Source organism: Stigmatopora nigra, chromosome 1, assembly GCF_051989575.1.
Source record: "Stigmatopora nigra isolate UIUO_SnigA chromosome 1, RoL_Snig_1.1, whole genome shotgun sequence".
NCBI lineage: Eukaryota > Metazoa > Chordata > Actinopteri > Syngnathiformes > Syngnathidae > Stigmatopora > Stigmatopora nigra.
This window is the reverse complement of record NC_135508.1, coordinates 2,914,930-2,936,234: the sequence shown is the minus strand read 5'-3', so window position 1 is coordinate 2,936,234 and position 21,305 is coordinate 2,914,930. Positions and strand designations below refer to the sequence as shown.

General features: G+C 31.7%; 1 protein-coding gene and 2 long non-coding RNA genes across 3 annotated transcripts in view; 1 reads left to right on the top strand and 2 right to left on the bottom strand.

Moving 5' to 3' along the window:
- gata5 (GATA binding protein 5) overlaps positions 1-9,009 on the bottom strand; it is a 21,995-nt gene extending 12,986 nt beyond the window's left edge. Inside the window, exon 1 of the mRNA XM_077721796.1 lies at positions 8,955-9,009. The gene's annotated coding sequence lies outside the window, so the exon portion shown is untranslated. The remainder of the gene's footprint in view (positions 1-8,954) is intronic.
- The window catches only part of LOC144199908 (uncharacterized), a 23,101-nt gene extending 1,796 nt beyond the window's left edge, over positions 1-21,305 (top strand). The window contains exon 3 of the long non-coding RNA XR_013327004.1: positions 21,199-21,305. This is a non-coding gene — a long non-coding RNA (uncharacterized LOC144199908). The remainder of the gene's footprint in view (positions 1-21,198) is intronic.
- The window catches only part of LOC144199915 (uncharacterized), a 36,559-nt gene continuing 35,153 nt past the window's right edge, over positions 19,900-21,305 (bottom strand). Inside the window, exon 3 of the long non-coding RNA XR_013327005.1 lies at positions 19,900-20,038. This is a non-coding gene — a long non-coding RNA (uncharacterized LOC144199915). The remainder of the gene's footprint in view (positions 20,039-21,305) is intronic.

Genomic DNA, 21,305 nt, shown 5'->3' with positions numbered 1-21,305 from the left:
TGTGTGTGTGTGTATAAGATTAAAAGTTAGAAATATGTATGAAAAAATACGACTAAAACATTTCAGATTTGTACATATGTTCTGTATACTGTGACTTTTATTGATTAAAGAAAAAAGTGTGAAATGATAATTATGTTTAGTTATGGTTTAGCACATTAAAATGAACAAAACAGTAAAATATCATGATGTTTATAGTATTATTATCATAAATGCTTGAGTGTATGTAGAGATTTTATTTTATCAAAATCATTTAGAGCTCTATAAGAAGGTCTACTCTTGTTAAAAATGTACACAAATATTTTAAAAGTGGGAAAAACATTATATTAACTATATTTTCACATTAAAATATAAGTCATATATTGAGAAAATTGATTTTTATTTAGTATATAATTAGTGTTTACTCAAAACATCTTAAATATAGAGAGTACTTGATTTTTTTCAACTACAGCTGAGTAGCTAAATTCTCTTGTTTGAATAATTTTACATAAAAACAATCTTATTATAATTATTGTAAATGAAGTGTAGTAAAGTAGCAATATCAAAACATGAGAAATCTAACAGTGGTTACATTATATATACATTTTTTTTACTGTATACTATCTTAAGAGGATGTGTGAGCCGTATAACTGGAATGTGTGTGTGTGTGTGTGTGTGTGTGTGTGTGTGTGTGTGTGTGTGTGTGTGTGTGTCATACACACACTTCTTCTTTGGCTTTACATTTACTTGTACTTGATAGTTGTAATATTTGTAAGAAGACCAAAAAGAGTAAAGAAAAGTATACTTAAATATAGTAAACAGTTATGTTAGTTCACCCTTTTAATGTTAATTGAGCTAAAAATACAAAATTCTTTTGAAAAAATTCCATTCAAAATCATCTGTTCACCAGCTGGATTATATTTCACATATTTTCTCAGTAGATCTGACTAATAAAACTATTTTGTTTAAAAATATCTCTTAAATAATTGTACATAAACCCTGTAATTCATTTCTTACTTGATACGAAGGAATTTCCCCATTTAAGCAAACGCTGTAAAAAATATCAAAAAATAGTTCACTTGGTTTAAAATGGGTTACGTTTATCCAACTTTTTCATATTTTTAAATGGTTATATGATGTAAATGTACATTTATTTTATTTTATAATGTCTTCAGTTGATTATTTAATTTATTTTATATTGCACTGCAACTTTTGTTTTTTATCCATATACGTAACTTTTTATAGTGTAATCCGCGAGTTGTCTTATCTTTATTGCACATAAAAATCAACAACAACAAATTTAAAATCATTTTATATTCTCTTTTAAAGTTAAGTAGCGTAATTCCTTTCATAATTAAATAACGACAAAGTAATTAATTAATTAATTTTTAGAAGTTTCAAACAAAAAAGAACAAAGAAAACTATCAATATCGATTGATTATTATCATTTTTTTAGCGTGATCAAAATTGGTGTATAAACATTACGCGCACCTCATTTCTCGAGGGTGACGAGAAACTTTCGCACTTAACGAGTAATTCTCGTCATTCACTCGCTAAGTCAGATAGCCGTCGTATAAAATGAGGTGATGTGTGAGTACTCGCTCCACCACAACTTCATTTCAACCCTCCATCATAGTACTTCTCTCTGATTGGTCCGTGTCAAGGGGCCTGCGATATTACTTGACTCACCACGGTCACTCGCTGGTTATGTCAATAAAAAGCCGCAAATTCCACTAAAAGTCAAATTTCTTATTTTCTGACAGTTCCCAGTGAATGCAGTTTTTTCTCGCATATAAGCCGCATTTGTAATTGAAAAAAATACGATGACTGATTTAAGGGTACGGCTTATATGTGCACAAATTAGACTTGAAACGCACAAAATTGCAAGAAGACAAAAACTAAACGCCACAATGCGGTCATTTATGTCAAAATAGAGAAATGCTAAACAGATAAAATGCCAAATAAAATTAATTTTGACGTCTATGAATGAAATTCAAGGAAAAAGTAAACCGTTTTTTGCATAAAACATTAAAAAACTGGTTATTTACCATTTTAAGGCAATTTTAAGGGTCGGCTTATATGTGGAGGTGGCTTATATGCGAGAAAATATGGTTATTTACCATTTTAAGGCAATTTTACGGGTCGTCTAATACGTGGAAGTGGCTTATATGGGAGAAAATATGGTTCTTTGCCATTTTAAAGCAATTTTAAGGGTCAGCTTATATGTGGAAGCGGCTTATATGCGAGAAAATGTTTTTTTATAACCATTTTAAGGTAATATTAAGGGTCGGCTTGTACGTGGAAGAGGCTTATATGCGAGAAAATATGCTTCTTTACCATTTTTAGGCAATTTTAAGGGTCGGCTTATACGTGGATGAGGCTTATATGTGAGAAAATATGGTTCTTTACCATTTTAAGGCAATTTTAAGGGTCAGTTTATAAGTGGAGGAGGCTTAATAGCGAGAGAATATGGTTCTTTACCATTTTAAGGCAATTTTAAGGGTCGGCTTATATGTGGATGAGGCTTATATCCGAGAAAATATGGTTCTTTACTATTTTAAGGCAATTTTAAGGGTCGGCTTTTACGTGGAGGAGGCTTATATGTGAGAAATTATTGTTCTTAACTATTTTAAGACAATTTTAAGGGTCAGCTTATACGTGGATAAGGCTTATATGCGAGAAAATATGGTTATTTACTATTTTAAGGCAATTTTAAGGGCCGGTTTATACATGGATGAGGCTTATATGCGAGAAAATATGATTCTTTACCATTTTAAGGCAATTTTAAGGGTCGGCTTATACGTGGAGGAGGCTTATATGCGAGAAAATATGGTTATTTACTATTTTAAGGCAATTTTAAGGGCCAGTTTATACATGGATGAGGCTTATATGCGAGAAAATATGATTCTTTACAATTTTAAGGCAATTTTAAGGGTCGGCTTATTCGTGGAGGAGGCTTATATGCGAGAAAATATGATTCTTTACCATTTTAAGGCTATTTAAAGGGTCGGCTTATACGTGGATGAGGCTTATATGCGAGAAAATATGGTTCTCAACCATTTTAAGGCAATTTTAAGTGTTGGCTTATACGTAGATGAGGCTTATATGCGAGAAAATATGGTTATTTACTATTTTAAGGCAATTTTAAGGGCCAGTTTATACATGGATGAGGCTTATATGCGAGAAAATATGATTCTTTACCATTTTAAGGCAATTTTAAGGGTCGGCTTCTACGTGGAGGAGGCTTAAATGTGAGAAAATATGGTTCTCAACCATTTTAAGGCAAATTTAAGGGTCAGTTTATACGTGGATGAGGCTTATATGCGAGAAAATATGGTTCTTTAACATTTTAAGGCAATTTTAAGGGTCGGCTTATACGTGGAGGAGGCTTAAATGCGAGAAAATATGATTCTATACCATTTTAAGGCAGTTTTAAGGGTCGGCTTATACGTGGAGGAGGCTTATACGCGAGAAAATACTGTTCTTGGCCATTTTAAGGCAATTTTAAGGGGCGGCCTAGACGTGGAGGCGGCTTATATGCGAAAAAATATGGTTATTTACCATTTTTAGGCAATTTTAAGGGTCGGCTTATATGTGGATGAGACTTATATGTGAGAAAAATGGTTCTTTAACATTTTAAGGCAATTTTAAGGGTCAGCTTATACGTGAATGAGGCTTATATGCGAGAAAATAGGGTTATTTTCCTTCTGGGTCCTTCCCTACCGCATTCTAGGGGCTACAATGGAATTCCGCCTCGTATCTTAAATTGACATGCCTGCAAGATAAGTTTGGAATTTCCCAAAGGTACCAAATGTCAATCAAAAACACACGCCAGTGTGCATGGGTGTGCTGTCACCCATGTTTTTTTTCGAGGGGTTCCCCCTAATTATTTGGCATGGTTGCAAATTGATGTAATGATATGTACAGATAAGATCCAAACTGTTATGCCAAAATAGCTGTGCCTGGGAGCGGCCATCTTGGAGAAAACGCTAAGGAGTGAATGTTAGATAGGTGCTATCTCTGCGCAAATGATTCCCATTTGGCCCCTCCTCTTTTTATGTGATGGCAGATGACTGTGTTTGCGGCAGGCTGTGGTTCGTTAAGAATGGAGTGATGCTAGATGTGGGTAGACAGCATCGTCTCGTGCATGGTTAGAATCATTCTGCACCCCCGCGGACGCCGTCCGGGACGGACACGGAGATGTCCGTGTTGTGTTGTGGGATTGTCTAAAACAGGGGTGTCAGACTCGGGTTGGTTCGTGGGCTGTGTTAATGTCAACTTGATTTCATGTGGGTCGGACTATTTTAGATATAATATTTAGATTTTTTTTATATAAATGGATTAAAAGAACGGGATTAAAAGCCCTGAATATTTAGTTTTTTTTATAGATCTAAAACAATGTTTATTTTAGATTTTTTAAAATATATTTTTAGATTTTACGAAATTATTTTTGAACTAAAAACACAGAAAAATGGATTAAAAATTATAATTATTGATTTAAAAGGGGAAAATCAGGAAATTTAATATACATCTATACTCTTCATTTTAATACTAAAACAATGTTTATTTTAGATTTTTTTAAATATATTTTTAGATTGTACAAAAATGATTTTTCAACTAAAAACACAGAAAAAATTGATTTAAAAAATTACAAATATTGATTTAAAAGGGGGAAACATCAAGAAATGGAATATACATCTATACTCTTCATTTTAATTTGATCTTAAAACTGAAAGTCAGCACTCATGATTTACTTTCCCGGGCCACACAAAATGATGCGGCGGGCCAAATTTGGCCCCCGGGCCGCCACTTGGACACACTGAAGTCAGCTGGGATAGGCTCCAGCACCCCATGAGAACCACTTCATAAAATGAATTAAAAAAAATATCCTAACTGCCAATCCACCGGGACACTTTCTGTACCGCTTATCCTCACAAGACTCACAGGGGTGCTGGAGCCTATTCCGGCTGACTTTGTTCCCCAGGCCAAGGACACCCTGAATCGTTGGCCAACCAATCACAGGGCACAAGGAGAAAAATGACAACCAATCATATAGCTAGGGGCAATTTAGTTAGCTTAGCATGCACGTTTTTTGGGATGTGGGAGGAAACAGAAGTACCCAGAGAAAACCCACACAAGCCCGGGGACAACATGCAAACTCCCTGACACACTAACCACTCGTCCGCCTCTTAATAGTTTGAATTCATAATTATATATATATATATATATATATATATATATATATTTTTTTTTTTAAATTTAAATATTTGTTATATATATATATATATATATATATTTTAATATATATTTTTTTAAATTTAAATATTTGTTATATATATATATATATATATATATATATATATATATATATATATATATATATATATATATATATATATATATATATATATATATATATATATATATATATATATATATATATATATATATATATATATATATATATATATATATATATATATATATATATATATATATATATATATACATATATACATATATATATATATACATATATATACATATATATACATATATATATATATATATATATATATATATATATATATATATATATATATATAAATATATATAACAAATATTTAAATTTAAAAAAATATATATTAAAATATATATATATATATATATATAACAAATATTTAAATTTAAAAAAATATATATAAAACAAATATATAAATTAAAAAAAAAAATATATAAAAATATATATATTTCAAAAAAAAAAAAAAATATATATATATGCAAAGCAAAATACAACTTTATCCAGTATCCCGTCTTTGTCTAGTTCTTCTTTAAAAGTTCCCACGAGTGTGACTCAGTGCGAAACGTCTCCCAGTAAAAAAAATAGGAAGAATTAAAGGGTCGAAAGAGCCCCCATGTGTGGCTTTGTTGGGGAATGTGAAGTAGGAGTCAGCCTAATCTCCAGTACCCACGCTAGACTGGCTCCTGTCTGCCTGGACGCCATGTCCCTATCTCTGTCTTTCATTTCAGCCTGTCAAGTCCTATCTGGACGGCTGCTTCGGCTACCGCCGCCGTTGCCTCGCGTCCAGGCCGGGGAGTACAACAAAAACACCCGCACATACACCGCTGCCAAATTCTGGTTCTCATGAGACCTGAGTTCAATTTCAGGCAAAAATATAACAATGCATTTTGTAGAAAAAACTAATTTTTGTCACATTTTCTAAAGCTATTAAGTGAAATACCGTATTTTTCGGACTATAAGTTGCACCAGCTAAGGTATACATAATGTAACATTAGATATAAATTTAAATGAACTTGGATTACGATGCAGATACACTCAAAAATAAGTTTCATCTAACATTGCAACTAAATTTAATTATAATTTTGGTTTCAATTTTGATACCTTTCTTTTCCCGGGTTGGGTGTATTTGTCCCGCCTCCATCCTGATTTTCATATGTAATCTATAAAGCAAGGGGTGTCAGAATCGGGTTGGTTCACAGGCCGCTTTAATGTCAACTCGGTTTCATGTGGGCCGGTCCATTTTAGATATTTAGATGTTTTTTTAATACATTGATTAAAAGAACTGGATTAAAAGCCCTGAAAATTCAGTTTTTTATAGATCTAAAACAATGTTTATTTTAGCTTTTTTTATATATATTTTTAGATTTTACAAAATGATTTTTGAACTAAAAACACTGAAAAATGATTAAAAAATTACAATTATTGATTTAAAAGGGGTAAAATCAGGAAATTTAATATACATCTATACTTTTTATTTTAATTTGATCCTAAAACAGAAAGTTGGCACTCATGATCTACTTTCTCGGGCCACACAAAATTATCCGGCGGGCCAGATTTGGCCCCCGGGCCGCCTCTTTGACACATGTGGACTAACGGGAAAAATAGAAACACTTAAAAAATGCAAGGCTCCGCCCCAGTGCTCCTAGAGACTTTACACAAGGGAGTTGCGACCAGAAAGACAAAATCAAAATTTGTCTCGTATCTCAAGATAAATATTTCCTCAAAATTTTACTCGTATCTCAAGATAAACATTTGCTCAAAATTTTACTCATATCTCAAGATAAATATTTGCTCAAAATGTGTCTCGTATCTCAATATAAATATTTGCTCAAAATATTATTCATATCTCAAGATAAATATTTGCTCCAAATTTTACTGGTATCTCAAAATAAATATTTGCTCAAAATTGTACTCCTATCACAAGATAAATATTTGCTCAAAATTTTACTGGTATCTCAAGATAAATATTTGCTCAAAATTGTACTCCTATCACAAGATAAATATTTGCTCAAAATTTTACTCGTATCTCAAGATAAATATTTGCTCAAAATTGTACTCCTACCACAAGATAAATATTTGCTCAAAATTTTACTCCTATCTCAAGATAAATGTGCTCAAAATTTGACTTGTATCTCAAGATAAATATTTGCTCAAAATTTGTCTCGTATCTCAAGGTAAATATTTGCTCCAAATTTTACTCGTATCTCAAGCTAAATATTTACTCAAAATTTGTCTCGTATTTCAAGATAAAGATTTGCTCAAAATTTGTCTCGTATCTCAAGATAAATATTTGCTCAAAATTAGTTTCATATCTCAAGATAAATATTTGTTAAATTTTTTACTCATATCTCAAGATAAATATCTGCTAAAAAAATACTCAAGATGATTTGCTCAAAAGTTTACTCGTATCTCAAGATAATTTGCTCAAAATTTGTCTCGTATCTCAAGATAAATATTTGCTCAATATTTTACTCATATCTCAAATTGCTCGTATGTCGGGGCACTCATATGTCGAGGCACCACTGTACTTTATTGCTAGGACTATATTCACAAAGAAATCCCACAAAACTCGGAATAAAGAACTATACTGCGTTTCATGAAGTAAAATCCTATTGTAAAGCAACCTTTGACCTTTGACCTTCAAGGCATTATAAGAAGTTGCGCAATATGTGTTGGAAATACAGGCGATGCAGGTTTATTTGAGATAAGATTTGTGAGAAAACCGGAAAAAGCCAGATTCACACTTGCTTTGGTAATTTTCATTTGGTTTCACACCAGAATTCAATTGATGCTCGTTATGTACTAATTTATGGATTAAAATATGATGCATTATATTTGATTTTTGCTGTTTAAATGTGTGTGTGGCACTCGAGCTCAAGGTCCGTTAGCTAGTATTTCCTAACCTTATTATCAGTTTTGTGGGCGTGTACTTAGTTGCAGGGGTAATACATATAGCTGGTGTTATTAATAATTAGTGATCATTTTTTTAAAATTAACATTAAAGCAGATACAAAAAGGGTTATTAATAGAAATCTGACAAAATTACTGTGCAATAATTGTAAAAAAAGTCCTTTTTTATGGAACTATAAATTGATACATAATATGAAATATTTAATCTCATTAGCACTATTTGCACTTAATTGAATTATCCATATAACACACTGGTGTCAAAGTGGCGGCCCGGGGGCCAAATCTGGCCCGCCGCATCATTTTGTGTGGCCCGAGAAAGTAAATGATGAATGCCGACTTTCTGTTTTAGGATCAAATTAAAATGAAGATTATAGATGTATATTATATTTCCTGATTTTCCCCCTTTTAAATCAATAATTGTCATTTTTTAATCCATTTTTTCTGTTTTTAGTTCAAAAATCATTTTGTAGAATCTAAAAATATATAAAAAATATTTTCTGTTTTCCACTTTAATATGGAACATAATGATTCAAAGAGATTTTCCTTTACTAAGAAAAAAAACTGAAATAAACATTGTTTTAGATCTGTAAAAGCTGAATATTCAAGGATTTTAATCCAGTTTTTTTTAATCCATTTATAAAAAATATATATATAAATATTCTATCAAAAATGGTCAAATCCTCTGACACCCGTGACATAATGTGATTAAATAGATTTATGCATTTTATTTTGTTACCTATATATATGGAAAAAAAGTCACACTTACCTTTACTTTGTTATCCTATTTTCTGCATTTTCAAAACAGGCTGATTTCATCTGGAATGAATTACAATTAAAATAATTTCAGCAAAATACATTTGAAACCATCCATTTAAACATACAAATACATAAATACCTTGAGATACGAGTTTTCTCCGCGTACTCCCCTTTCCTCCAGCACCCCCTGCAACCCTCGTGAGGATAAAGCAGTTCAGAAAATGAGATGAGATGAGATTTTCAAGGCAAAACTTTTCTTCAAATTTTCCTCGTATCTCAAATTTGCGACACTCGTATGTCGAGGCATTCTTACTATAATTGAGTTGCTCTTCTGGTGCAGGAAAACGCCTTGAGTGCAGTGCACAAGTCAACCACTGGGGAGCAGTATGGACTTTCTCTGCAGTAATATGGACATTATCTGCAGTGCGTCTTCCTTAATTGGCATTTTTTCAAGATTTGATCAATAATAATCACAGAAACAACATAATGATGATCTTACCACTAGCAATAATCATATTACTGATGAATTGCTAGATGCATGTCAATCAGAAATGTTCTCAGACTTTTACTTTAGTACTATTAACACTGTATTTTCTATTTTGTATTTTAATACTTGCACTAAAACACCATAACTTTAATTTTTTTTACCTCACTTCATTTTTATTGTATATATATACATTTTTCGTGACAAATTATGTATTAATGCACTTTAGAGTGAAGCTTTAAATCTCATTGTAATTGTATAATGTCAATACTAAGTATTCAATACGTCTACTATCATTATTATCATTATTATTATTAACCATTTTAGATATATTTAGATTTTTTTTGTAAATGGATTAAAATAACTGGTTTAAAAGCCCTGAATATTCCGTTTTTTATAGATCTAAAACAATGTTTATTTTAGCTTTTTAAAAAATAACTTTTTAGATTTTACAAAATTATTTTTGAAATAAAAACTGAAACAAATATATTAAAAAATTACAATTATTGATTTAAAAGGGGAAATCAGGAAATTTAATATACGTCTATACTCTTCATTTTAATTTGATCCTGAAACAGAAAGTCGGCTCTGATAATTTACTTTCTCGGGCCGCACAAAATGATGCGGCGGGCCAGATTTGGCCCCTGGGCCGCCACTTTGACACCAGTGCCCTATACTGTACATTGTGTTCCCCTATTCCCCAGGTCTTATTAAGCACAGTTTAGTATGTATGTGTGTGTGTGTGTGTGTGTGTGTGTATGCAAATAGCTCCACCCTTATTACGTTTGACCTCTACAAGACAATGATTGATGTTCGGTCCTAATGCTTGGCTACAGACTTCATACTTTGTCAAGCTAGATGGGGTCAAGTGGATTTGGTTCTGTATGTTATCAAATTATATATAGATATCGTTATCTTTATATATTTGACTCTTTCTTAGAATGTGTGTATTGTCCGTTAACATCGGGCAAAACGTAAATCATAAATATTTGCTCAAAATGTTACTCGTATCACAAGGTAAATATTTGCCCAAAATTTTACTCGTATCTCAAGATTATTTGGTAATTTTTTTTACTCGTATCTCAAGATAATTTGCTCATAATTTTACTCGTATCTCAAGATAATTTGCTCATAATTTTACTTGTATCTCTAGATAAATATTTGTTCAAAATTTGACTCGTATTTCAAGATAAATATTTGCTCCAAATTTGACTCGTACCTCAAGATAAATATTTGCTCAAAATTTTACTCGTATCTCAAGATACATATTGCTCAACATTTTACTCGTATCTGAAGATAAATATTTGCTCAAAATTTGACTTGTATCTCTAGATAAATTATTTGCTCAAAATTTTACTCGTATCTCAAGATAAATATTTGCTCAAAATTTTACTCGTATCTCAAGATAAATATTTCCTCAAAATTTGACTCGTATCTCAAGATAAATATTTGCTCCAAATTTTACTCGTATCTCAAGATAATTTTCTAAAAATTTTACTCGTATCTCAAGATAAATATTTGCTCCAAATTTTACTCATATCTCAAGATAATTTTCTAAAAATTTTACTCGTATCTCAAGATAAATATTTGCTCCAAATTTGACTCGTATCTCAAAATAAATATTTCCTCAAAAATTTACTCGTATCTCAAGAGAAATATTTGCTCATAATTTTACTCATATCTCAAGATAAATATTCACCAAAAATCTACCCCTATCTCAAATTGCCCCGTATATCTGGCCACTCATATACCAAGGTACCACTATAATGATTCCATTTGACCTCCAGGTTTCTAACAACCTTTCTTATGCTAAAATGTTCCTAAACACGGCTCAGCTTCGCAGCTGGCGATGAAAAAAAAATAACGAATCACCCTAAACGAGGATGAGATGACTTCACGCTTTCTGACCTGCTAATGAAACTATTAATTGAATAAATGCAGAATGTTGTTTTGACTTCATTGGCCCATGAAATGAGTGACTGTGCACTGTGTATATTTGTGTGGTACTGCCCTTGCCTGCCTACAATTACACAGTGTGTGTAAGTACCCCTAGAAGTGTGTATTTGTGTGTACTATTGGGCTACAACAGAGTGACAGTACGCCCAGTAAGCAGATTTCCAACAGGCTAATTAAAGCTCCTCCGGAATAAGGCCAAGCTTATTAACATCTCAGCGCAGCCACTAAAGTCTGCTCATAACCCAACCAGGATCAATGCTCTTCATTAGGGCAGGACCCGATACTGCCGCCCTGCCAAAGCCACCTTCGCCGCCCAAATGAGTACTTGAGGGGCCGTCCGGAGCTGCTGAAAAAGCAGGAAGTGTGTAAGCGAGTGGTAGTAGCCGACAGCGTGTTGGCACATCATCGGATTACAGACATCTCATCAAGGTAGCCTGGGTTAAAAAAAAATCCTTAAGGAGATCCCTTTAAAAAGCCATTTAAAAAAACTTATATTTTGATACAAACGACCGTATTTCTGGACTATAAGTCACATTTTTTTTTCATAGGTTGACTCAGCATGAGACTAATATTCATGTGACTTGGTTTTTTTCCACTCTGACCACTGAGTTACCATATTTTCTCGAATATAAGCCACATTTGTTGCTAAAAAGTATACTCAGGTGCGGTTTATACTCCAGTGCGGCTTATACTCGGGTGCGACCTATACACGAGTGCGACTTATACTCGAGTGCGACTTATACTCAGCTGCGACTTATACTCAGCTGCGACTTATACTCATCTGCGACTTATACTCAGGTGCGGCTTATACTTGGGTGCGACTCATACTCAGGTGTGGCTCCCAAAAATTACATTTCACCTACTTTATCCGTTATTTTATTTTGAAATTCTCCCAGTAACATTGCCATCTGCTTTACTTCCACTGCCTTAAATGTTTTTTCCCCCTATTTTTTGACTGATACGATTTATAAACCTTTTCTTTTCTGGTAAAGAACATTGATGTGCTTTTTTATTACATTTGTACGAATAAGAAATTTTTCAGGGCGACTTTATAGATGAATTATAACCCGTTACCCCCATTTTTGAAGGTTTAAGCCTTTAGTAAACAGGCAATGCACAAATTTTCCTCTTCATAAAATTAGTAATTCATTGGTAGGGAGATGAGATTTACTGATGTGTAGGCACGAGCATATATCCTACCTACCCCGAGGGCATCGTTGCTGACTCGTGTCATATTTACAGCGTAATTGATTTTTAAACACTCTACTCACTCCGTATCAGCACTATAATTTATTTTATTTATTTTTTGGGGGGGATTTTCTATTCGGAGTTGCCCCTAGTCTGTATTTCTTTAATGATCTGTCGTTTTTATTGAATTGAATTAGATGGAATGCTTTTCTTGTCATTATATATAGTATAGTTGTACCTCTGCTTACAAAAAACAAACTTTTTTTCGTAAGTAGAGGTGTACTTTGTAAGGAAATTCTTTAATTAGTTCCAGAGTCTTTTCATAACTAGCAACTAAACCCTTTAAAATTGGTCAAAATGATCGAATTTTTTAAGGGAGATGAAATAGATGAGAAAATTATCATTACATTATCTTAAAAAAAAAATAATAAGTATATAATGAGATAAATAAAAAATAAATCTGTCATTAAAAAATGAATAAAAATAATGATAATAAAATAATAATAATAAAATAATAATTAAATAATAAAATAATAATAATAAAATAATAATAATGATAATAAAATAATAATCATACATATTAAATAAAATATATCTGTAAAACATAATAAATACAAAATAAAAATACAATAATAAATATAAAATATAAACTAAAAAATAAAACATATTTAAAAAAATACAAAAATAAAAATAAGAATGAATATAAAATATATAAACTAAAAAATAAAACATATTTTAAAAAAATACTAACATTATAATAAATATAAAATATAAACTAAACAATAAAACATTTAAAATAAATACATAAATAAAAAGAGAATGAATACAAAATATATAAGCTAAAAAATAAAACATATTTAAAAAAAATAAAAAAAATAAAAACATAATAAACACAAAACATAAACTAAAAAATTATACATATTTAAAAAATAATAATAAATAAAAATACAAAAATTAAACTCATGCACGATATGTTGATCGGTAAAACTTCTAAATTATTCACTGAAAGCTGAGCAAACACTGGGCCTGTACATTTTTTTTAATATTAAGAATTTAGGCATTGATGAGATATGATGATAATCATCCTAATACAATAGTAGTAGTAGTAGTAGTAGTAGTAGTTTGGTCGGGCTCCCTATGTAAACCCCAATTTCATAATTTTACTAATTATCAGCGAGTGAATTACAAAGGACAGCCACCAATCAAAACATACAAAATAAGTTTGAATAAGTATGAGAAAATATGAAAAAAGGAGGAATAGGTGCAATTAGAGGAGAATGGTGCCCACAGAGTGAAGACCTCCTTCTTTGGGGGAGGTGCATGGCTCTTCTAATCAATCCATGGATGCATTGTAAAATCAATGCTCTGTATAATTAGGGCAATCCAAGGGTAAAAAAAAAACACCCTGCTCTGCATTTTGCCGGGGTCTGCATTCACTCTTTGCTTTCTCCAGTAATGAGGCCTTTATCCCAAATGTCTCTGGGTCACCGTTACATTATCCCAAATTGCTTGGAATAATTGAAAAACCTCGGGGTCTCCTCGCGTGGTGTCAAACCTAGGGACGGCGGGCCAATCCATTTTGACTGTGAATTGAATGCTTTTATTGTCATTATACAAGTATAATTAAAATTTAAAGCTTCATCATGAAGTGCACAAATGACAACCACAAATGGACAAATCAATAATAAAAAAATCAAAAAATACGTAATCAACATATAATAATAAATAAATAACCAATATATAAGTAATCAACATATAATAATAAATAAATACCAATAAATAAGTAATAAATAAATACCAATACATAAGTAATAAATGAATAAGTAATAAATAAATAACCAATAAATAAGTAATCAACATATAATAATAAATAAATGACCAATAAATAAGTAATCAACATACGATAATAAAGAAATAACCAATAAATAAGTAATGAATAAATAACCAATAAATAAGTACTAAATAAATAACCAATAAATAAGTAATTAATAAATAACCAATAAATAAGTAATAAACAAATAACCAATAAATATGTAATCAACATATAATAATAAATAAATAATCAATAAAAAAGTAATAAATAAATAACCAATAAATATGTAATCAACATATAATAATAAATAAATAATCAATAAATAAGTAATCAACATATGATAATAAATAAATAATCAATAAATAAGTAATAAGTAAACCAATAAATAAGTAACAAATAAATAACCAATAAATAAGTAATAGATAAATAACCAATAAATAAGTAATCAATAAATAACCAATAAATAAGTAATAAATAAATAGCCAATAAATAAGTAATAAATAAATAGCCAATAAATAAATCATAAATAAATAGCCAATAAATAAGTAATAAATAAATAACCAATAAATAAGTAACAAATAAATACCCAATAAACCAGTAATAAATAAATAACCAATAAATCAGTAATAAATGAATAACCAATAAATCAGTAATAAATAAATAACCAATAAATAAGTGATAAATAAATAACCAATAAATAAGTACTAAATAAATAACCAATAAATAAGTAATACATAACCAATAAATAAGTAATAAATAAATAACCAATAAATAAGTAATAAATAAATAAGCAGTCAACAAAATTACGTATAATATTGTCTAACTTATATATTTTCCCCTTACATCATGCATTCTTTGGCTAGTGAAATTTCTACTGAATTTCCTCAATATGAGATGAATATAAATTAATCTAATATAATCTATTTTTTGGCTAGTGCGACTTATACTCAGGTGCAGCTTATACTCAGGTGCGACTTATAATCAGGTATGACTTATACTCAGGTGCAACTTATACTCAGATGCGACTTATACTCAGATGCGACTTATACTCAGGTACGACTTAAAGTCCCCAAAAATATTATAAATGCCGACGACAGAAGGACAAAGTTCTCATTGAATTGCGATAAAATCCTCCATTAAAAAATGGCTTATATACACCATAGTCCATATATCATAGGACCATATGGGCCATGATGGATTTCGGAATCAAACCCAAGCACCCTCCCGTCATTCTATCGTCATACGATGGTGTTTAATCTCTGTGAGTGTTTTCCCACTCCTCCTTTCTCCCCTTTCTAGTCTTCTTCCAATTTTTCCCTCTTAGCCACAGCCCTTGGCGTGCTCATAAATCGCTCGCTGGACTGCTGATGCTAATGTGGAAGGTCCGCCATTTTGGCTCGAGATCACATCTCATTTCTTAGATGAAATTGCTGATTGGTGAGAAAACAAATAAATTCTAAGTGTCTGTACTAAGGCCTTTGTCCTGAAAGGAGCCTTCTGTGAACCATTTGTTTTATAATATCGCTAATGTTAAAGTTATTACATCATCTTATCATTAAAATTTGAATAAATTAAAATTCTTATTATATTTTTTCCACTTTCTATCATCTCAGTATACAATGTATCCATTATTATAATACACTTAATTACATACATGTTCTTCTAGTGTAAAAGATGATGTCATCAGACGTTAAATATAAATAATAAATACATACAGTATTTGTAACAATACCTGATTAATTTATGTTATCACCAATCACAATCCATTTCGTCATGTTTTATTTCTTGGTGTGTGCACGTCAATGTTTTTTTAATAGCTTAATGCATTTTCCACTAAAGAAGTTGATTAAATTGCAAATTTGTGAATTTAAAGACACTTGGTTATAATAAAGCATTTACTTCATTTAATTGGCTCCCAACAATTGAGGACAATAGCTAACTTTATTTACTGTTTTACAATGTACAGGCATACTTCTACTTAAAAATACCTTTAGGTACGAAATCAGGTTATTAATTTTTTATATGCAAATGACTTAAGATACGAAAAAGATCAAAGTTGGAAGTGGAATGAATTAGAATATTTACATATAAAGTACACCTCTACTTACGAAAGTTCTGGAAACAATTAATTTTGTAAGTGGAGGTACGACTGTATGTCATTTTTAATTTTTCTAGTCATTTTAATTTTTTATATGAAGAAAAGCTCAGGTGCGGCTTATACTCAGGTGCGACGAAAATTTCAGGTTACGATTTTTTAATATGCAAATGAGTAACTCAAGATACGAAAAAGATCCAAGTTAGAAGTGGAAAGAAATTAGAGAATTTACATATAAAGTACACCTCTACTTACGAAAGTTCTGGAAACAATTAATTTCGCAATTGGAGGTACGACTGTATGTCATTTTTTATTTGTTTTGTCATTTTTAATTATTTTTGTCTTTTTTAATTATTTTTAACATTTTTAATTATTTTTGACATTTTTAATTATTTTTGTCATTTTTAATTATTTTTGTCATTTTTAATTATTTTTGTCATTTTCAATTATTTTTGTCATTTTTAATTATTTTTGTCATTTTTAATTATTTTTGTCATTTTCAATTATTTTTGTCATTTTTAATTATTTTTCTCATTTTATATTAGTTTTCTAATTTTTAATTATTTTTGTCATTTTTAATTATTTTTCTCATTTTTAATTATTTTTGTCATTTTTTATTATTTTTGTCATTTTTATTTTTTTTAATATAAAGAAAAGCACATGTGAATCGCAAGATTAGCTAGCTAGCTAGCTACCTAGCTACCTAGTTCCGATCTGCTCTATTAGGACTTCCTTAGTTACAGCAACCTTGAAACTCAATAAAGAACAATAAACCATAAATCAACACAAAATGGGATTGGGGGGGGCGGTGTAGGTGAGGAAAATCGGGTGAAGACGACAGGTCAACGGGGGGGAAACTTTGACAGCTGTCATTCCTAGTTTGGTTTAAGGATGTCAGTGGCTGGCCAGGTCGTGACGTTGCACTCTGTGGAGGACTCAGCAAAATGGCAAGATAACTCACTGGGAGTTGACCTTCTTGAGGTCTGTCAGAAGGCGGGGTTAGTCCAAATCCAGTGGTCAAAGGCTACTATGAGATGCTAGTATTTCAGTATCTCCTAGCGCGCGACAATTTCAAGAAAAATAAAGTTTATAATTAAAGTAAAGAAAAACCCACCTGTGAATTTCCTTTTTCTTCTTTTTAATGTTTTTTTAAATAAAATTATTGTATTTATTGCATTTTATTTTAGAAACAATCATTTGTTTTATATATTGCCTTTAATTTAAAAAGCAATTGTTCGCGAGTCCGGCGGCGAATTGTCCGTTGACGATATGTCTGTACGACGAAGCGTCTGGCGACGAATTGTCCGCCGCCGAAATGTCCGGCGACGAAATGTCCGGCGACGATATGTCTGTTCGACAAACCGTACAGGGACGAGGCGTCCGGCGACAAAGTGTCCGTCGACGAAATGTCCGGTCACGGCTATAGCGGCTCTAGTTATATCTACCCGTTAAAGTTGGATCAAGGACGTCAAAGTCTGATTGGTTGTTGGTCGGACGTTTGGTCGCCGGTCAAATGGTGACAGAGAGTTTACTGTACTCTAAACCAATTTTTCACCTTTAAATGGGCGCCATCTGCTAAGCCCGTAAATGAGTTGGTTGAGACAATACAGGCATTAACATCAAGGTTTTTCATCAATGAGATTGCTCCATTGTCTTTCCGGTTACAGTGGTACCTCGATATACGAGCAATTTGAGATACGAGTAAAATTTTTGAACAAATATTTATCTTGAGATACAAGACAAATTTTGATATACGAGCAGACAGCAAACGCAAAAAAAAACTGCTCATAAGAACGTCATGGCCACTGTCTCTGGTCGCAACTCCCTCGTGTAATAATGTCTCTACGAGCACTGGGCGGAGCATTGCATTTTTAAGTGTTTTTTTCCCCGTTAGTTAGTGCGAATGGCGGAGCGATCGCTAATACGAGAGAGTATATACTACTTCTCATTGACAAGTGGTCGGGAGTTATCCTAATGTGAGGACATTTGTGTGCATCATTTTCAAAATATTTTGAAGGGAAGACAAAAGCAAACAACCCTCGATAGTCAGGGTGGAGGCGGGGCCTATAGAACCAACCCGGGAGAAGAAATGCATTACAATTCTAAACAAGATTTGGATTAAGTTTAGTTTAAGGTTAGATTAAACTTATTTTGACTGTGTCTGCATCATAATCTAAGTTATTTTAAATTTGTTTATTTTAGGTTATGAGCGCGTTGCCATGGAAAAATTAATTGTTATTATTTGCGCTACTTATGTAGTGGGCTACTTATTATGTGACTACTTATTTATTGCTTATCTATTTATTATTTATTGTTGTTATTATTGTAATTTATTGTTCTTTTTATTATTATTTAGTGTTAATATTTATCATTATTTTTTATTGTTGTCATCATTAATATTATTTATTGATATTATTTATTAATATTTATTGTTATTATGTATTATTATCTAGTGTTATATTTATTATTTACTGTTGTTATTTATTGTTATTGTTTATTATTTATTGTTATTATTATCTAGTGTTATATTTATTATTTACTGTTATTATTTATTGTTATTATTTATTGCTATTGTTTATTATTTATTGTTATTATTTATTGCTATTGTTTATTACTTATTGCTATTGTTTATTATTTATTGTTATTATTTATTATTATTGTCTAGTGTTATATTTATTATTTACTGTTATTATTTATTGTTATTATTTATTAGTCTCTGTGTTTTGCTATCGTTTTATGTGCACTTGGCAAAGCTTTAAATCTCATTATATTTGTATAATGACAATACAAGCATTCTAGTCAAGTCAAATCAATTGGGCCAACCATTACTGAAAATAACCAAAAAAATAAATCAAAACTCCAAAGGTAACTCCAATCAAAAATCATCCAATCATTTCTATAAGCAGCACTCAAGCACTGTTGCAAACAGGTGCCTTGCCGACGATGGCCAACGGGAAGGTGACACTGTCCCAGCAGGGTTCTCTGGGAGGTCACTCACTCCTCAATACATATACGAGCTTCCAAGCCACTTTTTGTGGACGACATCTGAGCCATGAGGTCTTTCTTTAGCCTGGGCTATCCAGCCAAATGCTGTTCTAGAACGAGCTTTTGGAGAATGCATTGGCAAGGAACTTAACTGTTCTAGCACCAGGAGTTCCCTGACAACAGCAGATAATCTCAGCTGTTGCCACCTTTATATACGGCGACCTGTCATCTCATTTCTCAAACCATCTCTTTCTCAATCCATTTCGCCATTTTCTTCTTGCCAATCGGTATTTTTATCTTCTTTTTCCAAAGTTGCTATCATTTTTCATAAAAAAATCTGAAAGACAGAAAAAAACACATCATATATATTACATAAGTTCATTAAAATAATCATATATGCATTCATTTTCTTCTTAAAACCTCCCAACGGGTACCATGGGGGTGCTAAAGCCTATCCCAGCTGACTTTAAGCACCAGGTGGGCGGGACACCCTGATTTGGTGGTCAGCCAATCACGGGGCACATGTTGGCAAATAAAAGTCTTTTTGTTGGTTATTTATCCTTCATTAAAAATCTGAAAGAAAAAACATACCTTACATATTACATAAGGTCATTAACATAATCATATATTCATTCATTATCTTCTTTATCATCACAAGGGCTACCATGGGGGTGCTGGAGTCTATCCCAGCTGACTCCAAGCACTAGGTGGGCGGGACACCCTGATTTGGTGGTCAGCCAATCGCGGGGCACATGTCGGCAAATTAAAATGTACTATTTGTTGGTTATTTTCTGTTTTGCAGTAAGAAAACAACCATTACTGGATGATTATTAGGAGGCTTATACGCGAGAAATTGTAAAATTTAACGATGTCCAGCCAATCGCGGTACACAATGAGACAAACAAACCAATCACTCATACCTAGGAGCAATTTAGCATACAATTAGCTTAGCATGCATGTTTTTTGGGATGTGAGAGTACCCAAATAAAACCCACACAGGCCCGAGAAGAACATGCAAACTCCACACAGGTCACCTAACCTGGATTTGAACCCAGGACCCCAGAACTGCGAGGCCGATACGCTAACCACTCAAATTGCTGGGCGGCATTATTAAATTATTTATTAAATAAGCTAGTATTTCTGTATTTCATTTGTATCCATAATCAAACAACTTGTACTTATATATTCTATATTTCATATTGCGACGCATTTATGGGCCTGTGTGGGTTTTCTCTGGGTACTATGCCCCCCCCCCCCCAATTTTTTTGGTTACAAATATGGCTTATATGCGAGAAATTACGGTAATTATGCAGTCTAGTGATTAGGAATTTTATTTTTTTTAAATTGTAAAGGATGATATATTTTTTAGATATTGCGTTCATACCAAAGTTCTAGAGTAAAGTACTTTGGAGGACATTTTTTGTATTATTTTATTTTTTGGGTGCAATTCACAACCATATTTTTAGTGTCATCCAAAATTGTGATTTTTTTTGCCTGCTTTCTAATTTTTTTAGGGAAAATACAGCGACAAAATACTCAAAAAACATTCTAACGGAAACAGGAAACACGGGGTTTAAATACACAGTCAACGGTTGATGACAAATTACAAACACCTGAGTCATGAAGCGTATCAGCTTTTTGAGTCGATTCCACTTTCTATTGAAAACACTTTGCATTCTGCTTTCGTTTTATCGTGACATTTTTTTTCTATTTTGTATCGAAATGGCGATAAGACGGCGTGAGGACGAAAGACCCGAACGAGCGGTAAAGACCTTGCTTGGAGACAGAGGACATCCAGGAAGACATCAATGAAACTCAGCTGAAGACGGCTAAAGAAAGC